Raw genomic sequence first — 17061 nt, 5'->3', positions numbered from 1 at the left:
GCTGTAATTATATATTTTTGGATGCATGGGGCAGGGCATGGGGTGTTCGAAGTTATAACCGCGTGGGATTATCACAAAAGAACATACGTTCCTCATACAACATACGTTCATACTCCAATGTTGGGAACTTTGAGGACTTCTTTAAGCAAATCTTAGTCGTGTAGGTTTCCTAAAGATGTCTTCTCTCACAGCAAGATAATATATTTGAAATATCAGAGTCACCTGGGATTCCAACCTCGAACCCGACTGAGCGGCCGAAAGAACGACTGACTAGTTATTCGGATTGTCACCATCGTGAGTTCGCGTGTTATCGCAAATCGCGTATCGACGAGTTCTTAATAACAGAGTTACGTAACGTCGCGGTGCAAAGTGGTAAAAGTGTGTCACTTGCACGCTCGCGATGTCATCTACTGTTATAGCAGCACTTGTATCATTGCGGTGCTGGTAATGTTTGCCAAGTCGACAGCTATGGTGATAAAAAATGACTCTGTAGTAAATATTACTGTGCAATTTTTAGTCGGGTACCTATACTTCACTCATGTCCACACTATGAATATTTGTATTTTTTATTTGTAATAGGTATATAATATTAAATATAATTTGCAAAAATGTAGAAATTTGGTTACAATAAATAACCGAAACTTTATTGTACAGTTTATCTATTTAATTTCAAAACGTATGTTTTTTTTGCATGCAATATGTTTCGTGGCCTGATTACGATAAGCATGGGTATATAATATGGGCATATGTGTATATATGTAAGATACAATTTAAATTAGTTTCAATAAATAATCTACATTGACCGCACTTCAAATATATCTTTATATTTGTGACTCTAACGACGACATACTCATGAGTATGCAACCAGTTACTTACTTACTTTTTTTTAATCAAAAGATATCCTAGATGTCCTATGTGATGTAAACCGATCACATTCGAAACATCGAGACCGAGTCGTGATTAGACGGCGAGTTGCCGCGTGTCTAGATGCATTGATAAAACAAACAACTCACTCAGATGATTACGTCGAATTATAATTGAGCGAGCACGCATTACGGTACCACCGTAACTCGTATTGTTCAATCGGTACACTGGCTGTGCGCGCGGCTCTGTGTATGTGAAAATGTTATTGGTTATTGTTACAGTGTTACTTGAGTTTTGTTAAGAAAAGTTGGTGTGGCAGCACACATAGGTGGTAGTTCACGCAACGTAGATTTTACGGTCTGAACCTTTCTCATTCAGAAAATACCAACAATGGGAGAACTGGGTTGAAGTGAAGCGCGCATAGAACCGAGGTATGTGTCGATCGTAACCAATGTACAAATATAAGGCATGTTGGATGGGTGACTTCTAGAGGCTTTTTGTGTGCTTCTATGCGTCGGGTAAAGCACGTTACATCATACTCATAGGTATGGCTAATTGGATAGAAATCACTTACCTTGTGAGATGTGTCTGAAATTATCCAATACGGATCCTTGCACCAATCTGCATTGGAGCAAAATGTGTCTGGTTACTCAGACCATATTACATACATATTTGTAGCGGATTGTTGCGAAGTAGTTTTAATCTTAACTTAATAGCATGGATTTCCGCAAAGTAACGCCAGATACAATTAACTATCTAATCATATTAACGCTTCATGTTTCAATTTGAAAGATAGAAAAATAAGGTACAAAGTCTCTAACTCTCTAAATACTCGTAGAACACCACTATATCTGGGTTTAAGCATGCCAGCAGTAATAAAATTAAGAAAATGCTGGCTTTTTACATAAAAAACTATTTGAACTCTAATTATAAACAGACAAACATTTTGTTTATATTACAAGTACATACTTGTACTTCTAATAGGACGGAGATGTTATTTGCACACGTACTCACAATTAAATTGTATTAAAATGTCTTCCATATGAATAAATACACATTCTATAACTGAATGATCGAGATGAATGAATGATGCATATGGATGTGATGTAATGTGATTTTATTAGTGGAAACTTTGCTGATTTTTGTTATGTCTGTGTGAAAGTTACTGTATGTATTAAATATTGTATGTTTCCCAAAAATAAAAATAAAAAAATAAAATAAAATAAATAAAGTAATGCAATATTTCTTACACGACCCTAATAACGTATTAAGATCATCTGTCATAACAAACTACATATAAATATACAATCGAAGTGTCTGTCTGTGATTTTGAAATAAAGCCTGTCTTTTAGGCTTGTAATTATGGTTTTTTTGTAATGCCTAAACTAAAGATTGTACTTTCATTAACAGGTAGAGGGCTATACTACTTCTATTTTCGCATTAGGTAGGTACCTAAAAATAGTTATTTTTAGTTACCCTTTTTCCTAGTTTCAACTTATTTATAAACGTGTGTGTCTTACTTATAAATTTCTCTATTTAAAGCTGTGTAAGTTAGAAAACTTCAATAACATGATTTCGTCTTAATTGTTAAATTAACTTACAGATCATACGTTTTCGAATCTAATAATTATCTCGATTGATTCGAGCATAATTCGAGTGAAATCACAGTGAAACTATCGATTTCCCTCTCGGCTCATCATCCGAGGAACATAACAGTGTGTTTACTATCTCCGAAGCACAATTTATAATTAATTGCTGTAACCATTAACCGAACGTAACATTATGTGACTACGTAACGTCGTAAATTCGACGGCTCCATAGTCCATAATAATCGCATTGTTATTAGCTACACGCGAATCACGGACGTTCTTGGCGGTTTGTTTACGATTGGTGCCAGGGTTGTCAACGCATTATCGTGACTGTTGTCCGGTATACCAGACGGTTTAATAGACCGCAGGGCTCGATTTTATATTTAGCATCATATGCACAGATTTTTATTAGGCAAAGAATTTGTACTTGCTATTATGCGAATATGTAACGTCAATTCGAGTACTCCATAATAATCGCATTGTTATTAGCTACACGCGAATCATGGACGTTCTAGTCGGCTTGTATATGATTGGTGCCAGGGCTTCCAGCGTATTATCGTAAGTGTCGTCCGGTATAACGTTTGAACCGGTACTGGGACTTTCGGATTATCACGTGACATAATTCATTACTTAAATTAATGAAATATTTTATAGTTGTCTGATATTTACATTCAATTCAATTAAGATGTTACTTGAGATCATTGCGTAATAAGTGGATCCTTTTCAGTCATCCGGTTCAAAATGTTCTTAGAATAGGCAACCCTATTCTGTATCTATGAGCTCACATCCAATAATTATTAGTTACGTGCAAATGAATATATTACGCGGCGAAAGTGAACGGAGCTGCGGAATTCTGTAGGACCGATGATGACATGTTTATGGGCAACTTTGATGGCAACGATGGTTATGATTGGTTGCCGCGGTACGTACCTACCTACTGGGGATGTGGAAATATCTTGCATTTTCGACACACCTCTTTTTAATTTGATGGTGGAAAACGTTGGATTTTGTGACTTAGTGCCGTTATAAATAATCGACCTATCCATTGATTTTGTTTACTAAAAATGGAAATTTGGTCAGTTTTCGATGAATCGGTTATCATTCATAAAGGGCGTTAGTCCAGGGGTAGTGACGCGTATGTAGCGTACCTCAGGCAGGTTCAAATCCTCTTTGAGGTTAATTTCATACTCTTATGTCAACAGATGGTCTTTTGTTACTCAAACGATAACCAATCGTTACAACAATCTTGCCCACATCCTCCTCCATCCTCTTGCCTCTGAATGCAAGTCTTCAACGGTGGTTCAAAATCGGACGATCATCGTTCTTTGACCAGTATCAGTCGAACAACAGAAGCTACCGAACCAATCGATCAAGAGCATCGATCGTCGTTCGATCGAATGGTGTACAGGCACCCTAACAGTATAATTAAATATGTATATTTATCACAATTGGATAATAATAGAACTATGCAGGATATACACTAGATAACTTGTATAAATAAATGATATGGTATTGTGTTAAAGGCACATATTATAATTAATAAATAAAACATCAGGTTCTAGAATGAGTATTGTATGTTAACTGCAATTAACACAGTGACTCATACATACACGTGAGGCAAGGTAACAGAATATGAAAATAAATATACTAGTACATTAATAATTAACATTTCCTATTCACAATAATATTGTATACGAATAAGCAATCTTAATTGTACTTGTACGAGTGTTGTCCTTGCAGTTAAACTGAAGGCAAACTTGATATCTGATAGTTAAACTGCACCGATATCGCCGCCGCACTTATTTGCTTAAGGTATAGTAGCAATGTAACGCAGCTGTGTTTGGTTTCGCGAATGTAGTAATACTGATATAAGTATATTACGTAAGCATTTATAATTCATTATTGCGAATTAAATGTTTTTCCTCAAGCATTATGTGCGCTTCTAACTAAATCTTCAATTTTGAATTAGTGAAAATTTTATGAATTTTGTAAAGGTTTTTTTAAAAACTCCAGGCGACTTGATCGTGCTTTGGGAAAAAGGATGCTCTGTTAATCAATTCCGAGCTTGTATACATATACAAAAGTTCAAGAAAACTTCGAAAGAGTGATTCAGACATACTAGTGGTGCCATCTCTTAACAAGTTGTGGACACATTGCTTTAAAATAAGATCGTCTAAATTTTATTGGCATTTATTCATACCCATGAAATTTAATATATTTTTAGTAGCTTGTCAAAATATTTCGTTAAATTTAATCAATTGTAAAAGTAAAAAGCGACAACCCTGCGCCATACGGTCACGAGCGACTTAAAACTCTATTGTTACACGACACAGTAAAATCTTTGCACACAAAACAATGTTCGGCTGTTATGGTTACTAATTAACTCTGAATAGTGATGATTCAATTGTCATTCGCCACCGAATTGAAAGCCTGTTAAAAGTTAAAGGAACCGTGAAAATTCCTGTGTGGTTTACGTTTAACCACTGAAGGAGCGTTTCCTATTGTTATTAATGTTTTCATAATGTTTAAGTGAACAGAAAGGTGTTTATACGAATGTTATTTTTTGCAAAGTTATACTTTTTTGTATAGGAAAAATGTATAGACGTTTTTATGTGATGCGAAAGTCGTATTGTAAAATTGAATGGATTGATTGTTTATATAGAGGGATTTTATAGTCAATTTGTGTTATAATCATTTTGTTATTATATGTTCAGGAATTGTTCTCTACGCACTTTTCCGCATTATGATTCAACAAAACAACTGACAAATTCAATTTATCACATGGATTCAAAGTCTTTAATGGGTTTAAAGTTCTTAAAAACCGTACCAACTTTCTTCCCGGGGTCTAAAGGAATCATCTTCGCTAGTAGGTAGGTAATATGTTATTTTATTATATTATAGGAGTAGAGTATGCAGTCTACCTGATGGTAACTGGCTAATGCCGATACCCAGATAAGATAAGATTCCTACTTGCGGTCGGCCACAGGAGCGCCGCTACCCCTGAGGACTAAGCTAGAACGCCTCGGAAACGTATGTCTCCCTTACCACACCCTTCAAACCAGAACACAGCAGCGATTAACGCTGCTGTTCTGAGGCAGGAATAGGTGTGGCGGTGATGCCTCATTATTACATTCTCCCTTAATACGTTCCAATGAAATATCCGAGACACTTTAAACAAAAGACAATAATTAAATGGTCCGCCAGCTGCGGCTTAATTCATTCTCATTACAATGGCGTTTAGGGGAACTCCATCTTAATTGTTTTTGCTCCGGTACACGTCCCGCTAACAGATGTTCCCGTTTTTATTTTCTTTTTATACCTTTTTTAACATTGACAGATGTTAGAAGTCTAAGAATGTTTCCTGTTTGTTTTGTGCTTATATTGTTGTCCAAAAATGTCGTTTTATATTTATTTTCTTTATTTCGATCAGTTTTATTCGACCGTGTATATGATGAGTGCACATTGCACCTGTTATATGATAAGCTTATGGCTCCATTGGTTTTGAAGGAAAAACGCCTATAGTTAGTAAAGTTACATAAAGTAATTTCCTGAGTTACTACATGACACTTAAGTTACTATATCTAACCAACTTATATGGATTGTCTGAAAAAGTGATTTCGCCTACCATACCATTTAAACCAGAAAACTAAACTGCAGTTACAAGGCAGAGAAAGTAATTCCGATTCATCATTTTTTATAATATAGGAGTAGCAGACGGGCATGCAGTCCACCTGATGGTAAGTGGCTACTGCCCCCCATGGACATCTGTACTCAACCCCAGATCGGATTAGATATTCCTACCTGAGGTCGGCCACTGATGCGTCGCTACCCCTGAGGACTAAGCTGGAACGCCTCGGAAAAGTCTGTCTCCCTTACCACACCCATCAAACCGGAACACAGCAGCGCCTAACACTGCTGTTATTAGGTAGAAATAGGCGTGGCGGTGGTGCCGCCGGAGTCGAACCACAAAGGCTTCTACCACCTTCATTAAAAGAGTTTATTATCAATAACATAAGTTTTAATATAAACGCGACTCTCTTCAACCATATTTTCACGTTAGTAATAAATTATTCTAACTCATATGTTAACTAAACATCTTATAAGTAAAAAGGACAGTGCACACCGACATGTAGAATGGCTTATTATGCGTGCATTCAACATGATAATAAAGCAATGTTTACCGTTGAACATCCGCACGTGCGCAGCCCGCCTTAGGCGCGGAAGAACCCCGGATGTCTAGTCATGGGACACGTTGCAATAGTGTATTCGATATCGATACGAAAAATTAACGAATCGTACTAATATGGTATAAATAGTAGAACTTTTTTTTTCGGACGGAATTGTCGTCTTGCCTTAGGACTCCAAACTTATCGGGAGGTTGATCAACATCCAAGTCGTCGGCGGTCGTGCTCAAATCATCCGGTAGACTGCATGCTTGTTGACTACGTCAATCGTAAAACTATAGTTCCATATAATTTTCATATGAATAATACTGCCAAAATTATGAAAATCACTTTTTCCTCTAGGTAAATAGGGTAGAAACTTGTTTCCATATAAACTGTGATGATTGTTTGTTTCGCGAAGTTTCTTATCAAACAACACTGTATGTTGGCCTCGCAAGAAGACTGACATGTGCACAGCTTGTTAAGTTTGTTTTACATTTCTTACAACAATATTAAAGGAAACGAACAATGAACGTAACTGTGCACGTGGATATACATACATTTATTTCTATTACGTACCTATAACTGATTATTTCTATTATTACGGGAATGGATCGCATATATTTTTTTGCTATAAATGTGTAATCGTTATAACGATATATCATATGTTACGTGTAGCATCGATCAGTAATAAGTTTTTTTTATTATGCGTTAAAGTTTTTATTTTCATTTTTATATGTTTTTTTATTTCTCTGTAGGGGTCGCCTAACATTGCGGTTATTAGGTGTGGCGGTGGTGCCGCCTGAGTCGAACTACAAAAAATTCTACCACCTTCAAGCTATTTACCATCAGGTGAACTGCATGTTCGTTTGCTATTATGAATGATCATATTACAAAAAAAAAGAGATTTAATGAGTTAAAATGTGAAACAGCCACATCACTAACCGGCTAACCATCCATCCCAAATTGGAGTGTTCAAAGCCCGTAATGTTTACCGTTACGCACACGCCTATCTCGCGTACTCGGTATGTCAACTTATTGTAATTATTACTACTTATTGTATATAACCGGTCGCCATTGTATGCGGTTTGATGCTGCAGGTGCTGTAATTATAATGAATTATTATTGAAGTATTTTTTGTTGATGTAGGATTATTGTTTGTGTATCTGCGTGTACGGTTATTTGAAATAGCTGAACTCATTTCGAAGTCTTGAACATTATGTCAAAATGAATATGAGAAGTATTAAGTTTAGGGTGAAAACTACGATAATTATTTAGGCTTTGAAGTCACAAGCGTAGAAAATGTGGAAGAAATATATTACAGAAAATAGCCTAAACTGCTTCGAGAAAAGGATGGTAGGTACCATACGCCCGTACGGTACGGTAAGGTACGGCCGTAGGTACGGCCGTGCTTTTTTGCTCGACTTGGCGAGGGTACTGCCGTGCCCCCAGATCTGTCTTAATCCGAAAGTACAAATATACCGTAAATTATTTACCGAGGCAATCTTTAGAAAGCCCTTTTTGTAACTATCACTTGTATTATACATTTATATGATCTCTATTTTTTGCGTTGAGCGACGCTGACCTAATGTGAACCCCACGAATCTTTAGAAAATTACATTTCTTTGAGAACACATATTTTGCTTCTATATTTGTGTCAGTTTAAAAGTATTGTGGACTTTTTGCTAAAAGGAAAGCTACGTGAAAAGCAAATTAAAGAAGCAAATAAATTTTGAGACTAGCTTCCGCCCGTGACTTAGTTCGCATGATCTTTAGATGGTGCAAGTGGATAGATGGTAAGTGATCATAATACGACAAATTTAAATTCTGGATTGCAAAAACCTCCTTCATGTAAATAATCTCAGAAATGCTTACTTTCATGATGATCGGTTAAACTGTTTACTTAGTTCATTTACTTCAGAATTTTCTTATGTCCAATGTTTCAAGACTATAGCTACAAATAGCTTTCTTAGAATACCGCTGCATAAAACATTATTTCATAGAAGCGTTTCGCCCTTGACCTCTCTCAACAATGGTGTCCAACCACCACGGAGAATCGAACAACGCGTTTAGAATAGGGTGACCATGTTGGTTTTATGGAATAGTTCTAGTTTGAACAGCGCCATTTAATTCATATAATTGAGGCTAAAAAAAATTTAGTTACTGTTGCTATTAATGTGTTAGCAACACAAAATCTTATTTTTAAATGACTTTTTGCGACCGGAGGGAGATTTTTTTAACAAGATTAGTTTTAGAAATCTAAATACGAACTGAATATTTAAATAGGTGATAATTCTTTCATGTCTATTACGATTGATTGATCACTGATACGTCATTGATTTTCCTAATTACTGGTTTGGGCTATTATAACCTCATTTTCAAATGTTTGTCAATAGATCGCGCTCCCGCTACGGTTTCGTTACGATTAATGAGTTACGATGTTATTAAAGAGTAATATATATTTTTTTATTTCATTCGTACAAATAATTCCAACTTCACTAGTGCACTAGTGAGGTTAGGTTAGGTAATTATTATTTTGACCTGAATTTCTTTAATTCTATCCTAGTTTATTAATATTACATGGTGTCCCTACTCCGCCATGCCATCGCCGTGGTGAATCGTCTCCAATCAGGGACAATGGGCCTGTGGATGGCCAATTAACTGATGAATTGTTTTGATTGTTTATACTGTACTAGCGGTGCTCACGACTTTGTCTGGGAAATGTGTTACCTCTCAAATGTATAATAGTTTGTAACGGTATGATTTTATGAGTATGCAGGTACTCGTATGTTTTGAAGGTGGTAGAACCCTTTGTGGTTCGACTCCGGCGGCACCACCGCCACACCTATTTCTACCTAATAACAGCATTGTTAGGCGCTGTTGTGTTCCGGTTTGAAGGGTGTGGTAAGGGAGACAGACTTTTCCGAGGCGTTCCAGCTTAGTCCTCAGGGGTAGCGGCGCATCTGTGGCCGACCTCAGGTAATCCTATCTGAGGTTGATTACATGGGTGGCAGTAGCCACTTACCAACAGGTGGCCTGCATGCTCGTCTGCTACTCCTATATTATAAAAATAAAAATACAAAAAATATTATGTGATAAGAATGTACGGAAGGAAAAATATCACTTGTAACATATTTTAATCGCTGTCATAATTATTTCTAGGTTGTGTGAAATTGGCCTTGTAATTGATCATTATGGGGAAATATGGTCTAAAATAAGCCTGAAAAATTCTCATTTTAAATGCCATCCGTAATAAACTGCACATTTCTTAAAATAACCGTACAGTGTAGTATTTTCAGATATGTACGAAATATTTGAAATATTACTTGGGTTAATAGAGTTAGTGAACCAAAATGGCATTTTCTTCAATTATTTAAGCAGAAACGCCGACGTAATGAATGACAATTTTTATTGAAACAAATCATTCATAATATTTGATGTGAACCTTTTGCAAACAGAGAATATGAATCACTCGTACTTTAAATGCACTTGTAATCATCATGCATAAATATTATAATTGTGTGCCAAATAGGTCATAACAATATTTAGACTACGTCCTTGTATAGATCTTGTAATGTGCCGTGCCTGTATAATATTAATCACATTATATGGATGTTGTTATGGTCGTAAACCGTAATGGATTTTGGGAGTGGCTAATACTGTGATTTTGGTACGAAAATGTATGGTTGTAACATACAAAATTGGATACAATATACATGTTCAAATTAATGGTGATTTTAGGTCGCTAATCCATTATTGTCTCATTACTGGACACGGGTCTCCACTCATTGAGGGACATGTGGGCCATCAACCACCTCGTGTGCAAAATGCGAAATGGCACGTTTCACACACCATTGAGATAAATTTTTTTTACAAGTGTGTAGGTTTCCTCACGAATTTTCTCTTAGCGATATAGCAGGGGAATTTTTTTAATGTCTAATGCGGACATTAAAATATAATGAGATTGAGATGTGTGACGAGATTGCAACCCCGCACCCCTCGTTTTAAACTACTGGGCTATCACTGGTTGTAATTCCGTCCCATCGTAATCAACTCAAAGATAATAATTATACTCTCTTCTTCACTAATTATACCCAACGCAATACTTACATAGCGTGCCCTCATAAACAGGTCATGTTTGGCGAACATTACACAAGAGTAAATACTAGGTGAGCCTGTTATCAGCAGCCTTAGCGTCAGATTAAGGCCGTCGACACATCCGACGTGGTACCCCGTCAGAAGTGGCGCACGATGTCAAAGTCAGGGTCGGTCGGACCATTTTTATGGTTAGTGGCATGCGAGAATGCGGTTAAGCTGATGTTAAGGCGCTGGTGTTTAAAGATGTGTGCTACCGATGTCTTTAAGGTACACATGGTTATGCATTACATATACGTACTGTGTCAGTTTAGACTTGCGTTTGAGAGCGAAATTATTCGATGGTAATTCAGGTGCATTATATTTTAATATTAATTTTTTTTGCTCATTGCTTCAACTGATTTGCATTGGAGTAACGTGGTGAAATATACCCAGTTGTGGAGAGAGATCTATCCTTAGCAGTGGGACATAAAAAATATCAAAGACTTCAAGTTTACCTAAACTTTGAAGTAGAGACGACATAGGAAAACCAAGTTTTCGTTTAGGTGTAGATATTTTAGGGAGAAAATGGAAATGGACACTTCATATGGGTACTTTAAGGAGTAAAAGGAGATATCTTCCAGGCATACTTATTATTATGAGTTAACTAGTATTGGTAACCTAATAAAGTGTATTACGTATAGAGACGTACTGCTCGAAATGCCTAGGGCATCTTACATAAGACCAGTAAAATATCAAAGGTTACCAAGGTTCACGTCTGTCATCAATAGTCTTTATTTTACTATGTCTATCGGCTGTTATTAATAATCGATCTATCCAATGTTTTGCGTACCAAAGATCGAAGTTAGACAATTTCTAGTATGAAGTATCTAATTGTCAAATGTTGATCTTATTTGACAGGTAAAAATGGGATGGATCGATTATTAATAACAGGCATAGGTATGTCACGTGCACGCCGCCCTGACGTTCCATGTAAAAGGGTTTGCTGACAACGCCCGCGTAACTCAATTATGAGTGTAATCCATGTGAACGGAGCAAGTTGAGCTTGTTATCTACGTCCTTAGAGAGGGATTGGGGTCGGCATTAACTCCATATTACACGTATGTGCGTAGAATGTAATGTAGTACAATGTCAGGGCCGAGCGACTGCAGTGGTAAGCCGAAATGGTGCTATAACGATAAGATACGTAGTGTCCTTCCTATCTGATCGACCTATCAAACTCTGTTCAATTATAATTTATAATGATAAATTATTTTTAGTGAAGAAGTAAATAAGTGTAGGAGTTTAGAAATTGACAGCAAATTAGAAATCATTAATCAGCATTTTATTATTTTACTGACTTACTGAAGCGAACGTAGAGTAGATTAAATAGATGGTCTGGATGGAGTTGATTACAGGTGTCCATGGACGACAGTGTCCACTTCTGATTAGACGTACTGAATTATAATTTGGTGCTTTTATTCATAAAAAGTCGCTGCAGAATTTCATCTTAAAATTCATATTAATATTAAGGAATGTCTAGAGATAAGTCGATGGTGCATCTATCAATAAATCAAATCTTCTAGCCCCGCGGTTGCCGTCTATTTGCTTCTTCGTAAATTCTTGTATCATTTCAGTTTCGTATCGAACAGTCCCGTTCACGAGTCCGTGACGACGGCGACACGTTAACGATTCCGTTGTAATCTCGTTAGCGTCAGGTAATTCTTTTAGCGAACGAGTTTACGGCGTACCTGGCTCGGCTCGATTGGATTTTACGAGCGGTGAAATTTACAACTGGAAATGTATTATTTTGTGTTGTTGTTGATGTTGTTGACAAGGAGATATTCGCGTCGTCTCTAAGGTTTAATGTAACTGACTGACGTATATAGGCATTAGGGTGGATTTTCAATAAAACTTGTCTTGATTTTTATTAACAAAAGGTAACAAAATTACCTATTTATAAAACTTTGAGGTACTGTGTATTATACTAATATTAGTAGCTTCTAATATATTATATAAGTAAGGCTGGCATAAGGCTGTCGTGGATTGGTGCGAAGTAGTTTTATCCTTACTTTACGGTATGGCTTGGCTTTATCCATCCAAGTACTATATATCTAATTATTCTAAAAACAAAAAAACAACTTCATAAAAATAATGAGACTTAGGACATTATTTGTTTAGTTTTAGATACTTCCAACGACGCCATCCATGCTATACTATAAAACATTATTCTGAACAACCGGATAAATATTCCTAAAATGTATCTTCACAACACGCTAAAGCTTGTGACTGGTACCATCAATAAAGTAATAACAACGAATATCAAACAATAGGTGGAGCGGTGAGATGCGCACGCGCACAATGAGCGCTGATGGTGTCGTAATGCGAGCACCATTAGGTACTGCTAGTCGGGCGGCACGTGGTGAATGGTGCGTTGTGGTTTATTCACTGGTTAGTCTCCACGGGTTTATATGCGCTTAAAAATAGTCGCGTGAAAATCGTGTCGTGATATTTAAGTAGCCTTAGATAATAACAAATATCAAACAATGGGTGAAGCGGTAAGATGCGCACGCGCACAATGAGCGCTGATGGTGTCGTAATGCGAGCACCATTAGGTACCTACTGCTAGTCGGGCGACAGGTGGTGAATGGTGCGTTGTTGTTTATTTACTAGTTATTCCCCACGGGTTTATATGCGTTTACATGTGAAAAAGTCGTATCGTCGTGTTTAAATGGCCTAAAAGCTTTTTTAATAATTTTTTATGATATTTTTTTCAAATCGGACATCTGATAGTAGTAGATATTAGCGCGTACAAAGTAATAAAAACGATATCAGCAGATTTCTAATAGTAGATAGTATTATTTTTAGTTCGTACCTACATGAATAAGATCTCAAATGAACGGTCTTTTAATATTTTACTTATAAATAATAATGTTTGTCTCGTTATACAACAATTCCAAAATAATCCGTTGTATAGATTCACGCATATGTTTATTCGCATAACAAAACATTAAAACCAGTTTCATTTTATTTTAAAATTGGTGAGTAACATTGCCCTATTTATTTTCCCATTGGTTGGGCACCCAGTTTGTGTAAAGCCCTTAAGTCCCTAACCTCAGGCCAATAGCGGGTGCTCGTAAAAAAAGAACCTAATCCCGACAATACCAAAACTTGTTCAATCTTTTCAAAACATGGACATTAATGGACCGTTCCACTACTTTATTTAAGATTCTGAAACACCATAACTCGAATAGGGATGCTAGCTGAGGTAGGGATGGTGAAATTATCGATATTTATATCAATGGTCTAAAAATCGATAAACGAATAATATCGATAATATTGATAGGTGATATTGGTTGATATAGCGATTATGCAAAATACTTACGTAGGACACGGTTTTTTGCCAAAAGAATCTCAAATATTATGAATTTTGAAGGCCTTTTTTTCGTTGAGTTAGCCGTCGTATTAGGTATATGAGATATTTAAAACTTTCGTTAGCGTTATATGGTTATTTTATACCATAATATCGTATCGGCAATAGTTCTATCGATATATACGATACGATATACCGGTATTTTCGATTCAACATTATCGATTTAAAAAAAAATGTCGATATATCGTTGCATCTCTAAACTCAAGGTTGTAAATAAACGCTCATGGGTCGTCCCCGTCGTACTGGACAATTAAAACTGCGGGTAGTCTATTATAAATTAAGGAGGGCTGCGCGGTTTGAAATAGCCTATAAATCGATGTAAAGTCGATGCTCTCTGAGAGCAAAGATGTTCTCGTAGCGAGGCAAAAGCGAAACTATAAATAATATTGTGGCCGTATTTAAATATGGCCTTAGAGAAAAAATAATACCATCACCACATCTGTTTCTATCTTGTCATGTAGATTAAGTAGAGCCAAGGATGCTCATTTGCTAATTCAGTTACAAAACGTGATAGAAAAAATATCGGTTTTATATCGTTACGCTAATAAAATATCGGCAACGAAACCGTTTAAAAAACTGAAGACGAAGTATCGCTACCATTACGTCGCGACCGTTACAGCCGCCTCGCATTACACTTGTATCGTCCCTTCCTTGAGGCAGGTCGGAGCGACATTCCTCTACCACAGATTACGCAGCGGATAGACGTGTCACTATCCGCCAGTTATGGTTAGCCTGATGTATGAAGCTGTCAGGTTTCTCCAAGAGAATATCTGTCACCGCTCTGTAAGGAATTGTACTGCCTAATGCGTATGTGATGGGTAGTCGTTTTTAACCGACTTCGTTTTAATGAACTATTTGAAATTATTAGTAATATATTTTTTAATATTGCTTTTTAACAAAAAAAAGAAACATATAATAATTTTTTTAATAACATTTCGAGCTGAATACTAAACTACCTACTGTTAAAAGAAAAGTTTCAATTTAAAAACATTATAAAAAAAAGTGTGTGTGTGTCAGCTACGACGCACGATTGGAGTTTACTCCTTACGAATGATAATTATGATATATATCGAATAGAAAAAAGGGTAGGTAAATGAACGCATCTGCTAAAATGATAAGAGAAACAAACATATATCTGTAATTATTCGGATTATTTATATTACTTCAATAATGCGTATTACATAAATGATAAAGTATGTTACAAAATAATATAAAATAGCGCCATCTAGTGGCAAGTTTTATAAATTGTAAGTTTGCAAGTTTATCAATCTATGTATTTTGGTTCCAAATATTATAATGGTAACTTAATATAATTGTTTATATTAAAGTAAATTTTAATATAATATAATTATTTATATTTAAAACAATGTTAAACGTTTTATAACTTAAAACTTAATAATTATAATTTCTTTGCCATCTATAAAATATCCTTGTTGCAATTTACGGATGAAATTTATATGAGACTCAATAAACATGTTATTATATGTAATTTGGATTGTTTCTGAATGTTTTATAATTCTAGAATTCATTTAAAACGTATTGCTAATTTTATATAACTTATTTTGGACATAATTCATTAGCAATAATTCTGTAAAAAATATTAAATAATACTGTTTTGATTTTGCCCGTTTATCGTTGATAGATGGTGCTGATCAATAATGCATCCATTTTCATAAGTTAAATTAATATATCAGTAACTTACAAAAGCCTCTTTATGTTAAAAACTTATTTTGCTAATATTATATCTTATTCAATTGCTTACTGATTTTATATGTTACTCTTCTTTTAAAACGTTCATAAAAGATTGTTAATCATATTATGGCGCCAATGTTCATATTTTTCAGTGTTTATAAATGATCAAACCTATAACTTAATTTATGCAAAAATGTAAACAAATTAGTTAATGACGTTTTAATGTTTTATATATTGCTAATTATTTTTATTGTAATAATTACTTTCATATGGGATTTGAACTTACTGTATTTTAAATTAATAAAAGCACTCTTGATTCATATTTTGGTTACCGTTACGCCTCAACTTTTCGTGTTACACTTGATTTTACTCCTCATAAAATTTCCGTACCGGGCCTTATAACTCAAATCGTTTCTTAAGGAGTAAACTCCAAAAATTTCGACGTCTTTCAAAAGTTATACCACCATTAAAAATAAATTAAATTAATTATAATGAGATGCGATTTCCGTCAATACATTATGTTTGAAAGTTGCAAATCTAGTTTTGACTGGTAACAAACATTCTTCGTTAGCGATTCATATTTCACTGTCAACTTGATGTATGACCGGCGACTTATGCTGATCCAGATGCCGATGAAGATTTTGTCGCAGTTTACATCTGTCAAAGTATGCCATTTGCTCTCCTATCTTTGATGGGTGATACATTATGTTAAGTGTCACGATTAGAACGGTTGCTCCTTTGTGAATAGGGAATAATTATAATATAATACGTGTAATAATGGATGTCTTATAAAAGTATTTGTAGTGAGATATTTGTCCGCGAGTACAGTTATTTATAACTTACGGCATGTAGTGAAGCGCATTGAAAAGTAGAATTTCCAAAACACCTAAATCTTTAAAACATTAATAACTTCTAGTGATGAGTTCTCTGATTGTTGAAAAAATCGTCAACAGTAGATACATTTAAGTGTCCCATATGCATTATCAATACTTATTCTACCTGAAGTAAATCCCAGATGATTTGCCACTTCTGTCACTCTACATGTTACATCCTTTCATTGAAACGCGAGAACTGCTTCACGATAGAAATACGTACTGGTTCTATGCATACTGGGTCATCTTTAATCATACAACGATTACATTATCATTGAGCGACCTGCACGGTACATTGATACAATCCAGTAATGGATTCAGAGTTCTATCTTCGAGGCAAACCAGACAAAAATCTTGATGATGAATTTAGATTT

At 35.5% G+C, this 17061-nt stretch overlaps 1 protein-coding gene across 2 annotated transcripts in view; it reads left to right on the top strand.

The window, feature by feature from the left end:
• Nucleotides 1-17061, top strand: part of Synd (protein kinase C and casein kinase substrate in neurons protein Synd) — a 152576-nt gene that overhangs the window by 34103 nt on the left and 101412 nt on the right. The window lies entirely within an intron of this gene.

The sequence above is a fragment of the Epargyreus clarus genome, unplaced genomic scaffold, assembly GCF_041222505.1.
Source record: "Epargyreus clarus isolate Ecla_fem2 unplaced genomic scaffold, WU_Ecla_fem_2.2 ptg000029l, whole genome shotgun sequence".
NCBI classification, from domain to species: Eukaryota; Metazoa; Arthropoda; class Insecta; order Lepidoptera; family Hesperiidae; genus Epargyreus; species Epargyreus clarus.
Note: the sequence above shows the minus strand (reverse complement) of the source record. Positions and strands in the feature narration are given on the sequence as shown.